The sequence below is a fragment of the Cervus elaphus genome, chromosome 7, assembly GCF_910594005.1.
Source record: "Cervus elaphus chromosome 7, mCerEla1.1, whole genome shotgun sequence".
Taxonomy (NCBI): domain Eukaryota; kingdom Metazoa; phylum Chordata; class Mammalia; order Artiodactyla; family Cervidae; genus Cervus; species Cervus elaphus.
The window spans coordinates 31,527,865-31,548,157 of NC_057821.1; the positions used below are offsets into that span (position 1 = coordinate 31,527,865).

The window sequence follows — 20,293 nt, forward strand, 5'->3', positions numbered from 1 at the left end:
TGAAGGCAGGAGGAGAAGGGGATGACAGAGGATGAGATGGTTAGATGGTATCACTGACTCAGTGGACATCACTGACTCCAGGCGTTGGTGATGGACAGGGAGGACTGGTATGCTGCAGTCCATGGGGTCCCAAACAATCAGACTGGACTGAGCAACTGAACTGTACTGAACTGACCCTCTAAATTGTTCAGAGAAGGGACTAGCTGGGTTCTGACCAAAACTTTGGATCCCTTGACTCTGCAGTTTGTGCCACAACATGATAGATATAAGCCATATATCATGCCCTAAGAATAGAGAGCAATAGCACTCAGTCAAGCATGGAAGAGCACTAAGCTAAGATATAGAATGAGTGGAGAATGAAAAGATGCGAAACGAGGGCAGAAGTTGAGAACTAGAGTGTCACCAGTGAGGAATGAGATTACAGAAAATAGAGAAAATCACCACAGAGTGAATACTGGAGTATCCGGGTTGAAAATGAAACTGCAAGAACAAAGAAAGTCAGAAGCAGAAAGAGGTGAGGTAGAAAAGTTGTATACAGTTCTTTTGTCAAGATACGGAGCAAAATTTGCATTTCCCCTCCAACGGAGGACCGACGAGGATGGGATTCGAACCCACGCGTGCAGAGCACAATGGATTAGCAGTCCATCGCCTTAACCACTCGGCCACCTCGTCTCACAGGAAACTGTAATTTCTGAAAACTTTTAAAAAATATTACTGTTTGGAAAGCCTTATAGTTCCACGTTTGTGCCCAGTACCATTCTTCAAACTGCAGGCTTTTTCAGAGAATTTACACAAAGAACGGGTTCTTTCCTCCTTCCTTGGGAACACTTTGATGGTCTTTTAACCTGCTGTGTTTCCAGCTTTAATTCTCATTCTTCTTCAGTACTTACATTGCCTCACAGTCACGGTGAAGTTTTTCTCTATTTTCTGTAATCTGATTCTCCTGCGTTTTTTAACTTAACTCCTTTCCTTCTGTTTTTCCCACAAAGTCCATGCGATTGGAATCTTCATAAGTAATAGCAATGTGTATTGCCTTCAAGAAGGAGTTACAAAACATTCCCGTTAACTAGAACTGTCGGAGTGAAAAGTAGGGCATGGATATCTCCCCCACACAAGGAACAAACCCAAGTCTCCCGCCTTGCGGGTGGTGGTTTCTTCCCCAGCTGAGCCACAACAGAAGGCCCATAAACCCAACCGGACGACGAGGATGGGATTCGAACCCACGCGTGCAGAGCACAATGGATTAGCAGTCCATCGCCTTAACCACTCGGCCACCTCGTCGCACAGCGCGTGCATAGTCATAAAAAGACAAGGGACAGACAGTAGGAGACTCGCGGACCAGTCCTCAGGCAGAAATCAAGAAAAAAACAAACAAAAGTTTTTTTCTTTCGAGTGTAAAGAAGATATGAAACCTAACCTTAACTGGAATCAAGTGTGTACTTTATTCCCTGGAAGAAGTAGTGCTGATCCATTGGAAATGGACGGTAAACTTGTCAACTATTCCGAAGTAAGAAGGACCAGAGGTTTGCCTCTCTTGGAAATGAGTGAGGAGGGCCGGTTTTGTTATTACACCCTCACCCCCCTCCCCCGACCCCCGGCCCCAGGGCCCCCGCCCAGGACAAAAGAAAAAGAAAAGAAAAGAAAAGAAAAAGGACGGGAAAGGAAAACGCTTGCTGGTTTATAATGATTAGGAACTAGGAAGGTTCTAGAAGTGGTGAAGGGAGAAAGGTGCATCTGTAAGCTGATGAACTGTGTCGTGCCTGTGATGCTCGAGAAACGAACTGGATGGAAGTCACGAAAAGAAAGCCTAGCAGAGGATGGTTTCGATCCATCGACCTCTGGGTTATGGGCCCAGCACGCTCCCGCTGCGCCACTCTGCTGACAGACGGCCTAGCTAGGCTGCTCTTTCCCTCCCATGAGTACCATGAGCAACGTCCCATTTCCTTGTACAGATAAATTTGGTTTGCTTATAAAATCGGAAGAATAAACCTCCCAGCAATAAGATCAAACTTCTACGACTTATTGTACGTGTGAAGACTCAAATCACTTTCAGAACTATTGTCCTAGGCAAGAAAAAGAAAAAAAAGAAAAAAAAAAAAAAAGTCTTACCATAGGATATGCTATATGACTCACCTTCTGCGAAATTCAAGAGCAGGCACTTTACCTGGCGCTAGAAATCAGACAGCTATGAGCTTGCAGGAGGCAATACTGACTGGCGAGGGGGCATAAGGCGATTTTCTGGGCTAATTGGCATGTCCTGAGCCTCGAGCTGGGCGGTGGTCACGTGGGAGTAGTATACCTCGGTGAAGTTCATCCAGCTCAATTTACACGTAAGCTCTTCACATTTTAAAATATCCTTTAATAAAGTGTTGGGGAAAGGGTCCCACGGAGATGTAATAACCTAAAGGAAAGGAGAACTTGGGGGTGGGAGGCGGGACTAGAGGCATCAAGGGGCTGAGAGGGGTGCCTCCGGTGGACTCAGGTGCTGGGCGGGGTCCCACTGGTTGGTTCATCCAGTCCCAGCCTCTGAGGCTCTGCCAAGTGGCAATCATCACCCGGCCACCAAGGAGGACGACCAGAATTGACTCGGGGGGAGGCACCGGTGCAGCAGGTATGTGTTCCGATGCCCTGCGGGTGACAGCCAGGCGGTGACGAGGAAAGAGTGTGCGGATCGCCCATCTTCCAAGGCTCCCGCCCCCTCATCAGAAGGCGCCCACCTTCAGCTTGCGGGCCTGCCAGAGATCAGAATGCCCCGTTTTGGTGACGTCAGCCCCTCGGCACTCCTGGACTCAGGCCCTGCTCTCCCAGCAGAGCCCTCCTCTCCCACAACCAGCCCTGGCACACACACACACACACACACACACACACACACACACTGACACACTCACCCCCTCGGAGAAGACCATGTGACCGGCGCTGGGGCCTGTAGCCTGAACCCGTCACAGAGGTTGACCCAGCTGCACCCTGGAGCCCGGCCCGATATCTGCACACACTGCTTGCCACAAGCAGCAGGAGGCCCCCATGTTTCTCAGAAGGGCGATGCCAGCTGCCCCTGGGGACAGGCCGCCGCACGAACCAACCTGCCCCTCTCTGCTCCCCTGCAGCCTGCAACCCCCAGAGCACAAACCCACAAACCAAAGAGACCTCAGCTTCCGCCTCTTCCTCCTCCAAAGAGCGGAAAGGCCTGTTTCCAGCCAAGACAAAGGATCAGACGCATCCTCCTGCCTCAAAGAACCAGAACCTGGCAAAACAGATCAGAAACACTTTTCCAGACACCAAACATCAGGCAAAGAAGGATGGTAAATCCCGGACAGAAAAGAGATGAATGAGCGATTTTGCTGGGAACTGACGTGAGATCTCGGATTGCACCCGAGTTTTTACTGCCTTGAGAGAGTTTCCAGGCCCCAGTGCAGGCAGAGGCTGGTGAATTCTCCGAGTTGAAGTGTCGGGGCGGATAAAGTCCAGGAGACCAAGACAGCTGGAGACGGCAGGACAGAGCACCGGAAAGGAGAGAGCCGGGAGAAGAGGAAACTCCGGGAAGCTCTCCACATGGACAGCAATCTTGGCTGTCAGTTCATCTTAAAGTGTCTTCAGAGACATGGAAAGAAAACCTTTTCAGAATGCCTCCTTACTTTGTATCTCTTGAGGATTTGAGAAAGGGTGTTGATTGAGCAACTACTTTGGAAAGACAACTTAAAATCCAATACGCTTTTGACAAAAGGTTGCCAGGAATCTTTTCCACTGCCCCCGCCCCCACCTCCCACCAAATTGTTCTCCTTAGGCCACCATCTGACCCTGCCCGGCTCTCTGTCCTCATCCATTGGTCCCAGAGGAAAGAGAACCCTGCCTGCCTGGAAAAATGTTGGGCTTGTGGTTAAGTGGAGAGCTAAACTGGATAACGAGTGGGTAAAAGATATGTGAGGGTGGTGGATTTGGAACACGTTGGAGGACTCTAACTGTCTCCTTACCTGTCTCCTGGGAAACCCGTCTGTGGGTCAAGAAGCAACAGTTAGAACTGGATGTGGAACAAGGGACTGGTTCAAAATTGGGAAAGGCATAGGGCAAAGCTGTATGTATATTGGCACCCTGCTTATTAAACTTCTATGCAGGGTACGTCATGTGAAATGCGGGGCTGGATGAATCACAAGCTGGAATCAAGATTGCCAGGAGAGCTATCAACAACCTCAGATAGGCAGATGATAGCACTCTGATGGCAGAAGGCGAAGAGGAACTGAAGAGCCTCTTGATGAGGGTGAAAGAGGAGAGTGAAAAAGCTGGCTTAAACCTCAACATTCAGAAAACTAAGATCATGGCATCCGGTCCCATCATTTCATGGCAAACAGAAGGGGAAAACTCCAAAATCAATGCGGACGGTGACCGCAGCCACGAGATTAAAAGACGCTTGCTCCTTGGAAGAAAAGCTATGACCAACCTAGACGGCGTATTAAAAAGCGGAGATGTAACTTTGCCGACAAAGGACCGTCCAGTCAAAGCTATGGGTTCTGCCGTAGTCATGGACAGATGTGAGAGCTGGACCATAAAGAAGGCTGAGCGCGAAAGAATTCGTGCTGGAGAAGACTTGAGAGTTCTTTGGACTGCAAGGAGATCAAAGCAGTCAATCCTAAAGGAAACCCACCCCGAGTATTCATTGGAAGGACTGTCGCTGAAGCTGAAGCTCAAACACTGTGGCCACCCGATGCGAAGAGCCAACTCACTGGAAAAGACTGAAGGCAAAAGCAGAAGACGACGTGGTTAGCCAGCATCCTCCAGTAGACAGTGGAGGACTGATGAGGCTGGCGTCCCGGCGGAACAGCCGCAACCGCAAGGGAACTCTACGCACGATCTTCGGGACCGTGTAGGTTAAGAGGTACGTTGCCCCGGAAAGCAGGTGGCAGCCTGCCGGAGGAGGTGACCAAAGAGGACAGTGGCCCGTACGGGGATCGAACCCGCGACCTTGGCGTTATTAGCACCACGCTCTAACCAACTGAGCTAACCGGCCTCCGTCTGCGCAAGTTCTCCTCTCTCCTTCCTTTCCTCTTAACGCCTCTTCCGCCCCGCCTCCCCCTCCAAAATGTCAAGTTCCAACTGACCCTTACTGTTACTTCTCCTAAGAGAGTTTCGTCATTGTCGTTGCCTTCCATCCTCAGTCAAAAGAATGAGTCGCCGAGACGCTTTCTCGGAGAAGAAAACCAAAGGAAAAGAAGGCACAATTGGTTTTCGGTCGTATTCCTTGACGTGAACGAGGAAACCGAAGTTTTTCTCGGAGGAAGCTGCGGCCTACGGCCCGGGGAATCCATGGAAGACTTTGCTGTTTGTGTAAAAGGCTCGCAGAAAGCGCCTTAAGCTGGGCTGAGTGCAGGCTCTGCCGTAGGAGATGGAATACGGTGCCTGAAGACGAGTTCGATGGGTCGGATCGTCGGTAGTTCCCCCAGGTTTACGGGTGAGGCTCGGTGGGAGTTCGGAAGCCTCCTCATCTACCGAGTTTCTCGGAAGTTTCCTGCTGCTGCTGCTAAGTCGCTTCAGTCGTGTCCGACTCTGTGCGACCCCATAGACGGCAGCCCACCAGGCTCCCCCGGCCCTGGGATTCTCCAGGCAAGAACACTGGAGTGGGTTACCATTTCCCTCTCCAGCGCACGAAAGTGAAAAGTGAAAGTGAAGTCGCTCAGTCGTGTCCGACTCTCAGCGACCTCATGGACTGCAGCCTACCAGGCTCCTCCGTCCATGGGATTTTCCAGGCAAGAGTACTGGAGTTGGGTGCCATTGCCTTCTCCGGGAAGTTTCCTGAGAACGGTTCAAAATGCAAACCCCGAAGCATTTTTCCTGTTTCCGCCCGGTTTCGAACCGGGGACCTTTCGCGTGTGAGGCGAACGTGATAACCACTACACTACGGAAACTTGCTTTCTCCCCTCCTAGTCGTTTTCTTCCGCCCTCCAATGGTGTCCCATGGAGAAGGAAAGGGCAACCCACTCCAGTATTCTTGCCTGGAGAATCCCATGGAGGGAGGAGCCTGGTAGGCTACAGTCCACCGGGTCGGTCACAAAGGAGACTCCCGGCTAGCCCAAGCTGGCCACACCGAATCGGTTTTCTCTTTCAGGAAATGATCGACGTTGAGTGCGCCCTCCTATCACGACCAACAACGCTACAGTCAATGAGTCACACTAAGCAAATACTACCTCTAAGCGAAGAATTCCTTGCCAGAGGCAGAGCAGACGTTTTAGGCAGCGTCCGGGTACAGAAGACGTCGGGAATCTGCTCGATTTTGTCTTGTGCGGGTTTGTGTGACCTTAGGAAGTTCTGTGACCACCATCTCTCGAGTGCCAGAAAAGGATTGCAATGATTGAAGTTGATTCAATGATCCTGGGTGAAAAGTGAGCGAGATTCGGTGCCCTCGAACTCTAGCAGCTGCCCATTCTGTGACGGGCAGTGTTTGGCTGATAGAAACCGAGGGGCGGAGAGGGGCAAATGCCCACTGGTCTGCCAGGCAGTCCTTACTTGTCCCCTCTGACCTCAATTCTGCGCCAGTTGAGCACAAATCAACCAGAGTCAGACTAGAATTGCTGTGGTCGGTAACATCCTCAAGGCACTAACACCGCTGTGGTAGATATCATCAGGAACATCCAAAGTCAGTTTGTTTCTCCGGGGCAAGCCGAGCTAACGAATCTCCGAGCCATGGACTACCTGGGCAGAGAATGGCAAACCGGAACCATCCTGAATCCTGAAATGTCAAGAGTCGGTGATCAGTCCCAGATTCTTTGGTTTTCCGCTTAAAACAAACAGAGAGACAAACAAACAACAACAACAACAACAAACACCGCTAACTGACAGACCAAGAGGGAGTGGACGTGAGGCTCGTCTCCCGCTCCCTCGCTTGGCGCCCTTTGGTCCAAAGGGCTGCTGTCCGAGTTTGGCTTTGTATGCAGAGGTCACAGCAGGTGTTTGTTGGGTTCCGCGTGGAACAGCCCTCTGAGGACCACGAAAAAGAAATGTAACCACGGCAAGTAGAGGACTTAACTTGCAGGAAGAGGTTTCCGTGGCCGGTTAGCTCAGCTGGTTAGAGCGTGGTGCTAATAACGCCAAGGTCGCGGGTTCGATCCCCGTACGGGCCAAGGGGACTTTTGCTCCTTACCACTCAAGGTCTTACCCATTTGAACCCTGGATTTGTACTAACTTATTAAAGAAACAAACAAACAAACAAACAAACAACAACAACAAAAAAAACACCAAAACAGCAGCGTATTACTCCTCCCTTTTGGAACTGTCCTTCCAGCACTCTTCTGGAAGTCAGGGTGCAGGGCCAGCTCCGATATCCGGTGCGCACCACCCTGGACTTTCTTGGATTTAACAGTTCCTCAGTCAAAGCCACTCTTCTTTCTATTCGGAAGGGGGGAGGAGGGTGGTGAAGGGTAACCCAGTGGGAATAAGGTGTGAAGAAACCTGCCGAGCCTTTTCCCTTCTTTCTTTCTTTCTCTTTCTTGTTGCTCGTCCTCCTTTTCTTTTTTCTTAAAGCCTCTTTGATGTGCAACTCAGTACAGGTGTCCCTATGTGGTCCTTTCTCCGCATTTGCTGTGGGAGATGGAAACCAGAAAATGCTTGATTGTGGATGTTCCAGTGATAGCCTTTGAAGGGTCCTTCGCACTCCCACAAGAGGCAGGATGGCCCCACGGGGTAACAAGAAGCAAGGTTGAGCGAGCTTTTCGTAGCGCTTGTGAGCCGCCAAAGCTTGAAGAGTTTGGGTGTGGTTCAAGTGCAGGAAGATGAGTTGTCAAAAAGGTTTCGAGCCAGCCAGGAGTCGAACCTAGAATCTTCTGATCCGTAGTCAGACGCGTTATCCATTGCGCCACTGGCCCCCTGCGACAGGAAGGCTTAAGCATGTCTCTTTCAGCGAAGGCCTCTGAAGTCGCTGGTTCTGCTATGAAGATAGAAATAACCCCGAAACTGACGACTCGCACCCATTCACTTCATTTAGGGTTAGTGTATGTACTACAACGTTGTTTTCCATGTCTACATTTTGGATTACAAGCAAATCTAACCCTTAGAACATTCCATACATGATAGAAAGAAGTCACTCCTTGAAAGCAAGTTTTCTGCTGTGAGTGCTCCTGGTTAATTTCTGCTCCCTGTTAATCTGCCGCGCTTCCACCTACCGCCCTCATCTGTTCTACACTTCTTTGGGGCCCTGATGATATGTCTGCGGATGGTTACTGACTGCCCAGTATTCTCTTTAACTAAGTGTTAGACAATAAAGTACATCTTTTTGGTTTGGAAGTGCATTTGGCCATAAGAATCACATTCTTCTCTTAGGGTTAAAAGAGTAATTAATACTCCCTAAGAGGGAGAATCATGGCCAAATTCTATGATAAATCATGCATCGGATAAAAAAGCATGCAGAAGTCAATGGTAAAGGCAAAAAGAGGCAAGAAGGCAGGAAAGGTATACTCAAAGGTGCAGAAATCACATTAGGCAGAGACTGCTGGGATTCAGGAAATGATTGAATACCACATAAAATTGAAACAGACAGACATGCTCTCTCTAGATCCCGTGGTTACATGCTGCTTTTCGTTTTCAAGTTGGGCATAAGGAACACCTCTAAATATACAAGTGCCTTGAGAGAAGGACTTTGGGTGTTGAGAGAGACAGGGCACAGTGATGCTCTTTATGGCACACACTTGGAATCCAGAGTGCAACTCCTTCTCACCCCAGCATTGCCATCTTTTGCCTAACTGGCCTTTGCAGTAAAAGACAGGTGTACAGAAACTGACAGAAATGTGAAGATTTATGCAGAAAGCTTTGCGGAAGTTTTATCTGAAGGAGTGATGATGGAGGGCAAGTTTCGAGGTTGAGGAGACAGTAACTAGGAACAGAGGTGGAACAAATAGCATATTCACAAATCTCTGGGAAATAAGAGGACAGGGTGGTGGGCAGAGAGGGGGGCAGTGAAGTGTGAAAGGAAGCTGGAGACATAGGAGAGGCCATGGAGAGGATGTCAGGGCATAAGCTTAAGGGTCATGTCATGAAACAGGTCTCAGATGCTCAGGTGGTAGGCGACTCTTTCAGAAACACTGCTTTCTGCCTTTCATCCATTTGTCCTCTCAACGTTCACAGAATCTGAGATCTAGTCTCATCTGATCTGAGTAAAAGTCAGCTAAAATTCCCCCAAATAGCGGAGAAACCTCCCAGGCATTCAAACCATGCAGCCCCCTTTAGCCCGCAGCGGGCAACAGCGGTGGTCCCCGTGGACAGCCCGGCCAACCCGCCCGACTCCCTCAATTGGAATTTCAGGGATCTGCCACCCCCAAGAGCTGAACTGCACTGGCGCAGAGGCAATGGGAGTTCAGACATGGAGGTATCACTTCCCTTAGTGGCGAGCCCCCGTTTTGCAGTCTGTACTCTGGTGTCAAGGGAAATAATCAACAAACAGTCTATACCGGGAACAGAAGAAAAAGTGTGAATCAAGCCAAACTAAGGACGATAGCCCTGTGTGAGTGTCTCTCGCTAATTCCGAAGAACGGCTCCGGAGAAACATGGCGTTCAGCAGTTTTATACCTTGTCTACTTATATAGATTGATTATATATATTTATATAGGTTGAGTATAGTCTTTGCAGCCAAAGATGGAGAAGCTCTATACAGTCGGCAAACACAAGATCGGGAGCTGACTGTGGCTCAGATCATGAACCCCTTATTGCGCTATTCAGACTTAAATTGAAGAAAGTAAGGAAACTCATTAGGCCATTCACGTATGACCTAAATCATATCCCTTATGATTATACAATGGAAGTGACAAATAGATTCAAGGGATTAGAATCTGATCAACAGAGTGCCTGAAGAACTAGAGGTTCTTGACAAGGTTCAATGTCAAGAACGGAGGTTCGTGACATTGGACGGGAGGCAGTGATCGAGACCATCCCCAAGAAAAGGAAATGCAAAAAAGGCAGAATGGTTGTCTGAGGAGGCCTTACAAATAGCTGAGGAAAGAAGAGAACTGAAAGGCAAAGGAGAAAAGGAAAGATATACCGACTTGAATGCAGAGCTCCAAAGAATAGCAAGGAGAGATAAGAAAGCCTTCCTCAGTGATCAATGCAAAGAAATAGAAGAAAACATTAGAATGGGAAAGACTAGAGATCGAGTCAAGAAAATCAGAGATAACAAGGGAACATTTCATGCAAAGATGGGCACAATACAGGACAGAAATGGTATGGACCTAACAGAAGCAGAAGATATTAAGAAGAGGTGGCAAAAATGCACAGAAGAACTATACAAAAAAAGATCTTCATGAGCCAGATAATCACGATGGTGTGATCACTCACCTAGAACCAGACATCCTGGAATGGGAAGTCAAGTGGGGCTTAGGAAGTATCACTATGAACAAAGCTAGTGGAGGTGATGGAATTCCAACTGAGCTATTTCAAATCCTAAAAGATGATGCTGTGAAAGTGCTGCACCCAGTAGGCCAGCACATGTGGAAATCTCAGCAGAGGCCTCAGGACTGGAAAATGTCAGTTTTCATTCCAGTCCCAAAGAAAGGCAATGCCAAAGAACATTCAGACTACCACACACTTGCACTCATCTCACACGCTAGCAACGTAATGCTAAAATCTCCAAGATAGGCTTCAACAGGATGTGAACCATGAACTTCCAGATGTTCAAACTGGATTTAGAAAAGGCAGAGGAACCAGAGGTCAAATTGTCAACATCTGTTGGATCATCGAAAAAGCAAGAGAATTCCAGAAAAACATCTACTTTTGCTTTATTGACTACGCCAAAGCCTTGGACTGTGTGGATCACAAGAAACTGTGGAAAATTCTTCAAGAGATGGGAATACCAGACCACTGGACCTGCCTCCTGAGGAACTGTATGCAGGTCAAGTTAGAACTGGACACTTAGAACTGGACATGGAAAAACAGAGTGGTTCCCAATCAGGAAAAGAATATATCAAGGCCGTGTATTGTCACCTTGCTTATTTAAGGTCTACGCAGAGTACATCATGCGAAATGCTGGGCTGGATGAAGCACAAGCTGGAATCAGGATTGCTGGGGGAAATATCAATAACCTCAGACACGCAGATGACACCACCCTTATGGCAGAAAGCGAAGAAGAACTGAAGAGCCTCTTGATGAAAGTGAAGAGGAGAGTGAAAAGTTGGCTTAAACCTCAACATTCAAAAAACTAAGTTCATGGCATCTGGTCCCGTCACTTCATGGCAAGTAGATGGGAAACAATGGAAACAGTGAGAGGGGGCTCACTCTCACTGTTTTGGGGGGGTCTCCAAAATCACTGCAGATGGGTTGCTGACTGCAGCCATGAAATAAAAAGATGCTTGCTCCTTGGAAGAAAAGCTATGACCAGTGTAGACAGCATATTTAAAAGCAGAGACATTCCTTTGCTGACAAAGTTCCGCCTAGTCAAAGCTATGGTTTTTCCAGTAGTCATGTATGGATGTGAGAGGTGGACTCTAAAGAAAGCTGGGCACCAAAGAATTGATGCTTTGGAACTGTGGTGTTGGAGAAGACCCTTGAGAGAGAGTCCCTTGGACTCCAAGAAGTTCCAACCAGTCTATCCTAAAGGAAATCAATCCTGAACATTCATTGGAAGGACTGATGCTGAAGCTGAAGCTCCAATATTTTGGCCAGCTGATGTGAAAAACTGACTCATTGGAAAAGAACCTGATGCTGGGTACAACTGAAGGCAGGAGGCGAAGGGGACGACAGAAGATGAGGTGGTTGGATGGCATAACCGACTCGATGGACATGACTTTGGGCAAGCTCCAGGAGTTGGTGATGGACAGGGAAGCCTGGCGTGCTGCAGTTCATGGGGTGGCAAAGAGTTGGACTCGACGGAGCAAGTGAACTGAACTGATTCCTTATCAGAACAAAAAACATCAAAAGTGAAATGGCACATTCCTTGAAGTTTTAAAAAAAAAAAAAAAGGGCAGATCAGCCAGTACACATCAGATCAGTCTGGCCCAGGTACCTGGGAAATACTACTAGTGTTCACCTCTCAGGGAGAAAAGCATTTAAGCTTTACCTTTAAAACAGACTTTTTCTTTTTTTTTTTTTTTTTTTTACCATTCATTAGGCATGAACATATGTAAGCTAGAATGACTTCCCCATACCTCAACATGTGACCATTTCTTTCAGAACCATCAAGTAGAAATACAGATTTTATTTTCTCTGGCTCCAAAATCACTGTGGATGATGACTGCAGACACAAAATTAAAAGACGCTTGCTCCTTGGAAGAAAAGCTATGAGATACCTAGACAGCGCATTAAAAGGCAGAGACAGCATTTTGCCAACGAAGATCCCTCTGGTGAAAGCTATGGTTTTTCCAGCAGTCTTTTAGGGATGAGAGAGTTGGACCATAAAGAGGGCTGAATTTGGAACTGTGGTGCTGGAGAAGCCTCTTGCGGGTCCCTTGGACTGCAAGGAGATCAAACCAGTCAATCCTAAAGGAAATCAACCTTGAATATTCATTGGAAGGACTGATGCTGAAGCTGAAGCTCGAATGTTTTGGCCACCTGATGTGAAGAGCCGACTCACCGGAAAAGACCCTGATGCTGGGAAAGATTGAGGACAGGAGGAGAACGGGGCGACAGAAGATGAGATGGTTGGATGGCATCATCGACACAGCGGACATGAATTTGAGCAAACTCTGGCAGATGGTGAAGGACAGGGAAACCTGGCGTGCTGCTGCAATCCGTGGGGTCCCAAAGAGTGGGACACGACTTAGCGACTGAACAGCAGCCACAACGGAAATACCGTGTGCGGTATTTTCTGTGGTTTTTAAATTTAAAAAGTCTGTGCCTAAAACACACGCGGCACCGAGTCAATAAATATACCATTTAAACCTTTCCCCCTATCCTTTCTCACTTCTGAGAAATCCCTCACACAGGCGGGCCAATCCAGAGAGCGCTGTTCATGGTCCTGACCATGGATGGTCCTCCGCGAATAGTTCTGGTTTCCCCGCGGCGAGGTGGACCTTCTCCGCCTGCCCGTCGCGCGCTTCCGGTCGATCTCGATGCCGAGTCCCCGAACCGTCCGAGAAGAGCCGCTGCTGGCCCAGATACCCTGCCTGCGAGGGCCCCCAGGCCCCGTTCCGTGTATGTCTGTCCCACAGCCTTGTCTCGAAACACACGCAGACAAACGCACTTCCACTCCATTCCGATCTCAGCCGGGACCGTTCTGTGCCTAAATGGAACCGTCCTTTGAACCCGGGGAAGCGACGGGTCTGGGCGACGGAAGGACAACCCGCGGCAGGATGTGACCGGTCCTCCCAGGCAAGCCTCGGTGGGTGGGTAGTTGGGTCCGGCTGCAGACGACCGCGTGCTGCCTGGGCTCCCGGAAAAGCGGCGAGTCGGCTTCGACCGCGTGGTGGAAACTTTTGAGCAGAGATTCGGATCCAGGCGGACTACGGAATACTTCCCTGAGGGTACTGGTGGGGATCCGCAGGCGGACCCGGGGAATTGGGAGAAAAAGGAAAGGACAGTGAGATTACGCAACGGTCTCCACCCGACACAAGATCTCCGTGTAGTTTCTGGGGACAGGAGACTTCTGATTCATTGCTTTCATCCCCTCCTCCATTCTTTTCCACCTTCTGCACACACAGATTTTATGTCGAAGGTTTTTGAAAATATTTCTGGTAAGGGGACGGGGGCGGGCGGGGAATTGCCAGAGATGGAAGACATCTGGAAACCTGCCCCATTTTTCGGTCTGTTGGTTTTAGCTTCTTGTTTGACTGATTGCATTCTTTCATTGATTCACTTGTACTGCTGTAGGCCTACCTCAGTTGCTTCGGTCCAGCTGCTTGCATTTCAAATCATTTGCCCATAGGCTACCAGTGAAAGGGAAAACAATAAAGCTTGGTGAAGAAAAGGTAGCGACATACTTCCAAGTATTTGAGATGAGCGACTCTTTGTTAGACAGGCCAGAAGGAGCACTAAGCGTCCAGGACATAATAAGCACTAAGCTACCCCCGTACCTCACAAAAACTGAACCCCTTTTTCCTCAAAACTGCACTAGGAGAGAACATTACAATCGACGCATTGTAAAGCTGGTGGAGTGAGAGAAACGTCAAGAAATGTTGAAATAGAGTAAGTATTTTAAAAGGCCGTCGGTGAGAGCACGGGTGCTCTGAGGATACGTTGGAATCGGGAACCTTGGACAGGGCAGAGAATCCTAAGGTGATCTTTGCATTTATGTATGAAAGAGCAAAAGCCGAAGGACTGTGGGCTGTTTCCGCCCGGTTTCGAACCGGGGACCTTTCGCGTGTAAGGCGAACGTGCTAACCGCTGCACCACGGAAACGCCACGCCCCTGAGGGGCATTACAAGTCCCATAAAACAGCATACTCGGTCCCTTTGTTGCTCCCCACGTCCCAGCCCGCAACGCCCCCAATCTAGCAATTTTGAATCTTTCTCTTGCAGAGTGTTTTCACTCGCGGTGCCTTTGCTTTCCATCGTTTCAAAACCTTTTGCTAAAAGAATAATATCGAAACTCTACGGCTCATAACCAAACCTAACTCAGTGGTGGGGGTGGTTTAGTCGCTAAGTCGTGTCCGACTCTTGCCACCCCACGGACTGTAGCCTGCCAGGCTCCTCTGTCCATGGAATTCTCCAGGCTGGACATCTGGAGACAACCCACTGGAGTGGGGATATTCCCGACCCAGGGATCAAAGCCGGGTCTCCCGCATTGCAGGCAGATTCTTTACCGCCTGAGCTAGGAGGGAGCAGGGTCCAAACACCTTCCCAAACATCAGGCAGGGTGTCCTCGGGTTCCAAGGGCATTTGATTGGGAGCAACAACCCGATGCTGTCCTGTGCCTTTGATTTCCACCTCTCTTCCTCTTCCTCTTCCTAACCCTAACAAATTTTGGCACAGGGTCCTGAAGACCACCGAACTTCCGAGAGGGCCTAGCTCATCTGGAGGAGACTGCTGAGCGAGGATGCGATGGCCTGTGCTCACTTGACTCTCAGAAAGGAGTGCCAAAAGGAGTAGTGTTTGGGAATTCAAGGGACTGGACTTTGCGCCCGAATAAGTCAAGGTGGGCGTCATCAGTCAACTTATTACCCAGCGTCACTCACACTGCCCTGGAACGACTGTGCTTTGAGCGATCTGAATCTGTTCAACACATGCCTACCTTGCCTCGCCTTTGTTTTTCTCTTCATTTCACCTGACCTTCCTCATTGTATTTTCCCTCTTCCCAGCACTTCCCTGGAGGACCAGGAAGGTGCTCAGCAGAGAAACTGTAGTCTTTCATTAAATTCCATGTGAGAAATTCCTGGTTTCTCCGCGTCAGCTCTGCATTGGCATCTTTCACAAATAGCAGCGTTGAAAGCTCCTGTTCTCAGCAAAACTGAAACTAGGATTGATCACAGCGTTGCAGGAAACGGACTAGAGAGACAATATTTCCCAATCAGCAAGTTTGGGATTTAGTTTCCCGTAATTTGATTAGAAGTTTATTTTAAAGCCAGTAAGGAGTAGCCCCACAATGTACCCAATCCTGACCCTACCAGATGTCCTGAAAAATTATACAAGCAGCGGGTGGCAAAGGGCCCTTTGAGTTACGGGACCAGTGAATGCACAAAGGCTTTTCAGATCAAAATGTACTTTTTAAACAGCTGAAGTTCATAAACAAAGAATGCGTTAAAAAGTCAGTTTGCCCACACCTTAAAAAAATTAAAAAAGAATATTATTTTGTGTAGTTTGTCATTGACTATTTTATATCCTCTTACAGATATAGCCTTAGATCTTCTCCTTCCAAAATTTCCAGTATCGTCCAGAGTCCATTTCACATCGAAAAGAGGGAACAGTTATAACACAACTTGATTTACACTACCGTAATTTTTATCAGAACGTCCTTCCTCTTCTTTTATATCTTTTGATTTCATTTCATTCACTAAGGACAAGTGAGTAAAAACAATGCTGGATTCACCAGTGATTCAGGAAGACAGCTGCAACATATGAAAGTGCAGAACTTGAAAACACACTCACTGAATTAGACCAGTTAAGTCCCTAGCCTTGCTTCATGAAGTATCGTCCATGGAACAGTAGTGTAGAGTCTGAGGTTGTAGAAATGCTGACTTTCAGGCCCCTGTTGCAGATGCAGTCATTTAAAACCCTCATTATAATGGATCACACCAGGTCATTCATATGCTCACAAAATTTTGAGAAGCGCGACTGTAAGGCACTAGTAAAGTCGGCGCCAAATATGGGTGGTGGGAGTTGGCGGGGGAGGGGGTGGCTCTAAAGTGGGACAGGACAATTCAATGATTCCATGAAGAAAAACAAACGTCTCCATTGTGGTAAAAGTTCTCGGAGGCAAACATAATTGAAGAGATCCCACAAAACCAAGCTGGCAACTTCTGAGACCTGATTTAAAATGCAAAGGAAAGACCAAGAGGCATTTCTAATTCTCATCTCAAGATGTGTGAGAACCACCTTTTTACGGCTACCAGGAGAGCATAGGTAGTACTCCGAAGTACTCAGGGGCTTGATGGGAGGTAAACAAATTCCAGTGTTTAACTTGTTTTGCTGTATTTAAAACAGTGTTGCCTGAGGCCCCGCTGGGATTTGAACCCAGGATCTCCTGTTTACTAGACAGGCGCTTTCACCAACTAAGCCACGGAGCCAGCTACAGTAGACTATTGGTTCCTAATATTATTTGAAGTTCTCACTTTCCTGGCTCACCAATGCATTTCTCGAGAACTTGAGATCAACACGACAATCTGAGGACTATTTCCTATTTCTCAAGATTTCTATCAACTCTTTTACCTTCTCTTGTCTGAAACTGCACAGATGTTTACATGCTGAGCCAAGACAAGAAAAACCTTCTGAACCTCTGAACCCTTGAAATCTATAGCCAAATTGTTTGACTTTTGCACCTTCCTATGGGAGATACTAATACTTCTCCCTTTCGAATCTATAAAAGGAAGACGATAGTGCTCATCAGTCTTGAAACATAACATGAAATGGAGTGCTCGAAAGGGCTTCACCACATCTTTTGCTACGCTCACTGTCAAACAGCAGTATGTTACAAGAGAGGCGTGTGCCTGTTCATATTTATTTTAGAGCAATGTGGACAGTAAAGGCATGCAAAAGGGAAAAGGAAGGTAAGAATTCAGCAAATGTAAACATGCAAGAATGATTGACACAGAAATACAGATAATGAAAACTTTGGTAGACATGTCTGACATTAAAAATGTCATAAAGTTCTTGACTTGTCTGAGTTCCTAAAATAGACACTTAATGCATACATATCAGAGAATAGTCCTCTCCTCTGAGCATGAGGCAGTATGCAATGATGCTTTAGAGCTCAAACTCTGATGTCAGACTCCATTGATTCTTTGTTCCAAATGTGTCATTATACTTGTGACTTTGAGAAAATGTAAAACCTCTATTTATTATTTTTAGTTACTCAAATTCTGTGACGAGTGCTGGCAGGTAGTGTAGATGATTTCTAGCCTCAATCCATAAGACTGCTACAAGCATTCTATATCTAGGCCGCATAGACAATATTGCTTCCACAGGTGCTAATGAATAGTGTCAGGAAGCTGCCCGTATCTCTTGCAATAAGAGACTTTTGTGATTTTTCCCAACAACTGTAGCTTCTCGAGTACTTCTGTAAAGGTAGGTCACCTTTTCCATTTATTTCTATTTGAAGAACTCCTTTATTGCAATCACATACTGCTATAGGATTTAAATTTTTCTGTCCAATGTGATTTACCTCTCCTATCGTACTTTATCAAGGATTTCGTGAATTAATGGGAAAACTAAGTTAAGTTAGGAACCACCTGCTGTTAAGCACTTGAGAGCACACACACAAATAAGAATAAAAAACACACACACAAGAAAACAAACCCACCCAACCTTAAAGTAACCTTTCATCTCCGAGTTCGAAAGAGAAGGGGTGAGTAATATAGCCTGGGCAAAGTACGATCTCTGTGAGGACCCCACAAAGGAACAGTGAACTGGTCATTGTTCTGAAAATCTTGGATTCTGTCATGGGAACACAGGGCAAGAAGGTCTTGCCCTTTATAATGGGCAAGGTGTCACAAAGAGCAGTGGTTAAGATGTTTATTGACACAAATGGAAATATTTTAGGGCCAAGCTAGGAAAGAAAACATTTCAGGTGTTATTTGAAACTTTGTGAGAGAAGCTCACCAAACTTCAAGTTCAACATACACCATATAGCTCCATTTCAGATGTCTTTTACAGGCTGAAGACGAATGTCATTGGTCTGATTTGCATTTCAGTGTGGGAATGGGACTCTGGGAGAACAATCTGCAGCATGTACCATCTTGCACAGATCACCATGTAAATATCTCTGCATGTCCTTCACCAAAGAAGACATCAATCACATTCCTTCAGCTTTTAAGAACTGCCTGTCATGGACCTACTGCCCACCGGGCATTTGCCTCAGCTCTGATTTAAGTGATGGGAAACGGACACGTTTCCTATGCGAATTTTGAAACATAAATTTTCATTTTGGAGTCTATTTAGAAAAGTTGCAAAAACAATAGAGTTTCTTTATACCCATTTCAAAGTTTCCTTTCATTTGCTTCTCAGGTTACCACGGTACCTTTATTAAAGCCAAGAAACCAACATTGATACTTTAATAATAACAAAACTCATGTATTTGTGTGTGTCACCTCTGTTCTTACACTAATGTCTTCCCCCCGACCCACAGGATCCCACATTGCATTCAGCCTCCTCTGGCCTGTGATTGTTTCTTGGTGTGGATGAATTATTTTTATCCGGTATTTTTATGACTATCTTCCGGTGTAGGTTTGTCTGATAGTTTTCACGTGAAGGCCTGGGGCTACAGGTTTCTGGATGAGACCACAGAGATGAAGTACTTGTCCCATCACTTCCTATCAGATGTTACTTGATAGGAGGATAGCTTACCATCAGTGATGCCAACCTTGGTCATTTTTAAGGTAGTGTGTGCGTTTTTCTCCCTTGTGAAGTTTCTTCCTATGTTTCCCTACGTCTTCCTGGATATTTAGAAGCTAGCCAGTCAGGATGGCCCATATTCCAGAAGGGAGAGGTTAAAGCTCCATCTCCTGGTGGGTGGGTGGGGAATAGTGTCTTACCTTAGTTGGAATGCATCAGTAAGAAAGATACATCCCTTTTCCTGTATTCATTGATTTACTTATTTAATCACTAATTTATAACAGCATGGACTCATGAATACATATTTTATACTTAGTTTGGGTCATTATTTCAAACTATATAGTCTTTGTTGTTCAAAGTGTCTCCGGTTTGGCCATTGATGGCTCTTTCCATCTCATAAAGAGACAGCTGACAAAACTGTTTCTTTCCTGTTGTGTTTGTATCGGTAGAGTTTTTTCACATAGCATTTGAAAAATCTTGTTTCATCTTTTGCTGATCTAGTTAAGACCCAAGTGTGGAAATGCAGAAAGTGTAGATGGTTTCATCGTCTATTTTTGGAGGAAAATAATCCAGTAAGGTCGGTTTCTTTGCTGGAATCAGTTACCCTGTGGATCAAAATGTGCCAAAGCGACGCTGTATGTCTTGTGGGTCACCGACTGCTCTCCTTTCGTCCTGCAAGTGCGAGTCAAACATGACGAAAGAGGTAGGATTCCAGTTAAAAGTTTTCAGCGAGAGTTTTATGAATTGGGAAATAGTGGTGAACCTAAAAGGGATGAAGCGGCACGTTCTGTGTGGAAGTGCAGAAAACAACAGCCGCCACAAAAACTGGCCCGTACGGGGATCGAACCCGCGACCTTGGCGTTATTAGCACCACGCTCTAACCAGCTGAGCTAACCGGCCAGACACAAGGGTACATTCTCGTTTGTATGCTATTAAAAGGAAACGAATCAATACGGCCTCTCCGGTAGCTGGAAAAGGAACACAATGAACCCAAACGACCACAAGCTAATATTCAAAGAGATAAGAAATCGCATTCTTCCTCTCCCCCGTCGTGGAATTAGGGGCAAACAAAGAGGAATTCTTAGTATTTGGCGTGAATGAGCTCTATTTCCTGAGGACTGAGGTAATCGATATTCTGGAACACCTGCCTGAGAGCTAGGCCTGGCACCACGGCCACATTGATAGGGAGGCTCTGAGAATACTTGAGGAGACGAGGTAGCCCAGGACCAAACCCAAAGCCATTAAATAATAAATGGAGAGGTTTGCAAATAAGAGAAGGTGTATCCAGCAAAGTAGGAGGAAACTCAAGAGTAAGTGAAGATTGGAGGGTAGACCTCATTCTTTCATCTCTCGACAGGAATCGAGCAGCCATGACTGTCAGACCACGGTGCACACGTTAAATAATGATG

General features: G+C 47.0%; 10 non-coding genes across 10 annotated transcripts; 1 reads left to right on the forward strand and 9 right to left on the reverse strand.

Moving 5' to 3' along the window:
- Positions 1–590: 590 nt before the first annotated feature.
- Positions 591–672, reverse strand: TRNAS-GCU. Its single transcript has one exon. It is a non-coding gene; the product is annotated as a tRNA-Ser (tRNA).
- A 527-nt stretch (positions 673–1,199) lies between these two features.
- Positions 1,200–1,281, reverse strand: TRNAS-GCU. Its single transcript has one exon. It is a non-coding gene; the product is annotated as a tRNA-Ser (tRNA).
- Positions 1,282–1,808: 527 nt separating this feature from the next.
- On the reverse strand, positions 1,809–1,880 carry TRNAM-CAU. The gene has a single exon. It is a non-coding gene; the product is annotated as a tRNA-Met (tRNA).
- A 3,045-nt stretch (positions 1,881–4,925) lies between these two features.
- Positions 4,926–4,999, reverse strand: TRNAI-AAU. Its single transcript has one exon. It is a non-coding gene; the product is annotated as a tRNA-Ile (tRNA).
- An 822-nt stretch (positions 5,000–5,821) lies between these two features.
- Positions 5,822–5,894, reverse strand: TRNAV-CAC. The gene has a single exon. It is a non-coding gene; the product is annotated as a tRNA-Val (tRNA).
- Positions 5,895–7,032: 1,138 nt separating this feature from the next.
- On the forward strand, positions 7,033–7,106 carry TRNAI-AAU. Its single transcript has one exon. It is a non-coding gene; the product is annotated as a tRNA-Ile (tRNA).
- A 668-nt stretch (positions 7,107–7,774) lies between these two features.
- Positions 7,775–7,847, reverse strand: TRNAR-ACG. Its single transcript has one exon. It is a non-coding gene; the product is annotated as a tRNA-Arg (tRNA).
- Positions 7,848–14,225: 6,378 nt separating this feature from the next.
- Positions 14,226–14,298, reverse strand: TRNAV-UAC. Its single transcript has one exon. It is a non-coding gene; the product is annotated as a tRNA-Val (tRNA).
- Positions 14,299–16,547: 2,249 nt separating this feature from the next.
- On the reverse strand, positions 16,548–16,621 carry TRNAT-AGU. The gene has a single exon. It is a non-coding gene; the product is annotated as a tRNA-Thr (tRNA).
- Positions 16,622–19,710: 3,089 nt separating this feature from the next.
- Positions 19,711–19,784, reverse strand: TRNAI-AAU. The gene has a single exon. It is a non-coding gene; the product is annotated as a tRNA-Ile (tRNA).
- Between the last annotated feature and the right edge of the window lie 509 nt (positions 19,785–20,293).